Genomic DNA, 4,076 nt, shown 5'->3' on the forward strand with positions numbered 1-4,076 from the left:
AAACAAAAAAAATAGACTATGCTACTGGTCTTGTTCTTGGACGTTCTTGATATGGTGCACTGCTGCAGAATTTTCTCATGATCAATGTTGCTTTCAACTTGCTCTGCCTAATCATGAAGCTGGTGGTTTACTCCTACAAACACATTGGATACATGGATCATTGTTCAGTCAAACATATTGCAGAAGAAAACCATATGAATTATAAAAGAAACTTCCCTGTTTTAGCCGTGTGCAATTGATGTAGTTAGAAGGTTGTTTTTGTTCTCCAAAGACAAACTGCACACGCAATTCAGCAGATCAGGCAAGCTAACAAAGTGCAATTCATAACACAATCAATTTAAGCAAACAACTGGAACAAACAGAAGCAATTAAACAACTCCCTTTATGCAAATGCTATCTCCAGCTGTGGTTTACAAAGTGTTCAGCCCACAATTCTACAAATTATCTCAGCAGTACTTCCAAGGCTTTCAACTTATATGGCTGCTTCTAGCTGTTTAAGTCCAATCAGTTCAGATCTGCATAGAATTTCAAACCAGAAATCAGCAGTCTACCCAATTCAAGCAATTTCAATCGATAACAAAGAAGATAGTTTAAGCAAACAACTCCCCTATTATTCTCTGGCCTGCACGTGTTCACTTGATGATCCTGGCAGTTTTGTAGCTCTTAAATTCGAACTATATCAGGCTTACACACAAAAATCTCAACAAAATCCAGTAATTGCAAATGGAAAGTGAACTAGATTCAGATTGGATGTGATTCAATGCAAAAACTAAGCACCTAATTAATTCAACCATCAAATCAGAATTGGACAGTAGGTGCTTTAATCAATTCTTAAAACTGAATGATGCTTTAGCAATTGAAACAAGTTGAGGCTGGAGCTTAATTACTCCAAACAGATCAGCTTATGCACAAATATGTCACACACAACAGATATATTATATATCTAAATGGGAATGATACAGCTAGGTGACATTCAGTAATAAGCATACATTCAATTCAAGAGGAGTTATGACCGTAAGCTCAGAACAGAATTTAGATACCACAACAAGTGAAAGACAACTGATTATGGCAAGACCATCCTTTTCAGCAAATCAGTGAATGAAACTGGGCAGAAACAATGGACCATGCTAATGAAGTCAATGGACAAAGAGTAAAGTGAGGTAAATCAGGATTCAATGCAGATTTCAACAATTCAATCAGACCCTAAAATCAGCAATCACATTCAAAACAGTTATGATAAACAGTTATTTATCATAACTCTGGGGCGGACTTTGGGAAAGGAAGAAATTAAAAACCCTAGACAGCAGCAAAGAGAAGAAAAAAACCACATGTGAGCCTTGTGGTGGTGGCAATGGTGGAGCACTTGTTCGGTACAACGACGGTCATGGTGAATTGCTCATTCTACTTCAAGAGAGGCGTGTGTAGGGACAGTAATTCGTGCTCTTTCCTCCATACAAAGCTGAGCATAAGTCCTACCATTATGCTCTCCAACATGTACCAGCGCTCAGACATGATAATCCCCGATGGCGATGCCCACGGCAACCCTATCAACCACCGCCAGATCCACGACCCCTTTGAGGAGTTATATGAGGATATCTTTGAAAGCCTCAAGGTTTGAAAGCCTCAAGGTTTGCGACAACCTCGCCGACCACATGGCGGGCAATGTATACGTTAAGTTCAGAGAGGAGGAGCATGTTGCAAATGTTGTCAGGAACCTCACGGGACGATTTTATGCCAGTAGCCAGTGATCGTGGACTTCTCATTGATGACGGATTTTCAAGGAGTTACTTGCAGGCAGTACGAGGAGAATATTTGCAACCACCATGGCTGCAACTTCATGCATTTGAAAAGAATTAGCTGGGATTTGAGACACCAATTATTTGGGAAGCATCATAAAAGGAACAACAATAGCAAGAGTCGTTACGGGCATCGCAGCCATGACAAGCAGTCCCATCGTAATCATAGTAGAAAGTACAATGACAGGGACCACCATCATGAGAGTTGTCGTAGGAAATGCAAGAGTTCGAGTCATGAACTTAGAGGAAGAAGTGGAAGTTCGAGACGGAGGAAGTACTATAGATATATGTTGAATGGCAGGAAAGGGGAAGGAAGGGAGCAACTTGGGCGAATGTGCTGACTATTAAGGAACAATTCCAAACTTCAACCTTGAGGACAAGGTTGCACATCAGGTGATGGGTAATGATAGGGAATACAGAGGGGAAGAGGCGTTAGGCAGTTATAACCGTATTATTAGAATTATTAGTATTATTAGTTTGGGTGGGAAATAAATAAAGCTCCTATATAAGAGCTGAGGTGGGGGAAGGATATGGTACGCTTTTGGAAATAATAGATTGTGTAGACAGGATCACACTTATCCTGTGGAGAGAGAATTTGACTCTCTTGGAACAAATGTGATAATCAAGCTGCTCTTCATATTAGAGCTAACCCTGTCTTCCATGAGAGAACCAAGCACATTGAAGTCGATTGCCATTTTATTAGAGAAAAAAATCATATATGGAGATATCAAGACTGAGTTCGTTAACTCAAGCAACCAGTTGGCAGACATATTCACTAAGTCCTTGCGAGGACCTAGAATTGATTATCTTTATAACAAGCTTGGAACATATGATTTATATGCTCCAGCTTGAGGGGGAGTGTTAGAGATATTATATTTAGTTTATATTTATCTCTTATCTTTAGTTAGTTTGTTTATATTTCTTATTTGTATTTTGGGCTTAGCACATATTTCTTCTATTATAAATAAATGACTCTATGTGTATATTCAACACAAGGGAGATTTCCCCTCATCTCTTTCACTATTTCATAACAGGCGACCGGAGTAACCGAAGACCAATTGCTGGGGTATTTTTTCGCGAGTTTGCAGGAGGGATTGTGAAACGCTGTGAGACCGCATGACCCACGCGACTTGTTGACGGCAACGGAGAGAGCTAGGGACGTCGAACAAGGGGGATGGACGTCGCGAGGAAGTAGTGGAGTGGGAGGAAGAGGCGAAGCGACGTGGGGAAGATACTCCGCAAGTTCAGGGACGGTGGCGAGGACAAAAACTTTTCGCAGACCGTCGGAGGGATCGGTGAATGGTGGCGGAGGGCAAGGAATGAAGAAGGACGTTAGTGCGAATACCATGGCTTCGAAGGCGGGTAACAGTGGAGGAGGAACCACGGGACGAGGCGTGCGGACCCTGCCTTACCAAGAATACATGAAGCGGCGAGAAGAAGGACGTTGTTTCCACTGCGGCGGACCCTACAGTCCAGGCCATCGTTGTGCTGAACGGAGCATACGGGTGATGATATTGGCGGAGGAGGACGAAGATGAAAAAGCGGAGGCAAGTGTCAAAGTAGAACAGAAGGCTATGGAGTTGTCGGGATTGTCCGCAAGTGGCCTCTCGCAATCGAACACGATGAAGCTGCAAGGTTGGGTGCAGGGGAAGAGAGTTCTGGTGCTTATTGACAGTGGAGCTACCCATAGTTTTATATCCACCCGATTGGTGAAAGAGCTGGGTCTGAAGTGCACCGACACACGGTGTGTTTAGGGGATGGACAAAGGAAAGAAACCAGCGGGTATTGCACAGGAGTCTCGGTGTTACTAGAAAACTTAGAAGTTAGAGATAAGTTATATCTCCTTGAATTAGGCAGTGTGGACATAATATTGGGAATGACCTAGTTATCCTCCCTAGGAGAGATCAAAGTAGATTGGGGACAACTCATCATGAAGGTGGCGCATGGAGGAAGAGAAGTGGAGGTAAAGGGGGATCCATCATTGACACGTAGGTAAAGGGATTGAAATGCTGACTTTAGTATGGAGCTTAAACCAAACAGAATTGGTGGATGAAAAGATGGAAGAGAGTGACTTAATGCAAGATGAGGAGGTAGAGCTGGAACAGATTCTAAGTACTTTTGAAGGGGTATTCTGAGACCCCATGGCCTCCCACCCGAGAGGAGAGTGGATCACAGAATTCCCTTAAAAGAGGGTAGTGAGCCCGTCAATGTGAGGCCATACAGGTACCCTCATGGAATGAAAGCTGAGATAGAGCGTCAAGTGGAAGAGATGCTGAATTT

The 4,076-nt window shown here is 42.8% G+C and overlaps 1 pseudogene; it reads left to right on the forward strand.

Annotated features, from left to right (window-relative positions):
* The first annotated feature begins 218 nt into the window (after positions 1 to 218).
* Positions 219 to 2,703, forward strand: LOC106778679 (annotated as a pseudogene).
* Positions 2,704 to 4,076: the final 1,373 nt, after the last annotated feature.

Source organism: Vigna radiata, unplaced genomic scaffold, assembly GCF_000741045.1.
Source record: "Vigna radiata var. radiata cultivar VC1973A unplaced genomic scaffold, Vradiata_ver6 scaffold_147, whole genome shotgun sequence".
NCBI lineage: Eukaryota > Viridiplantae > Streptophyta > Magnoliopsida > Fabales > Fabaceae > Vigna > Vigna radiata.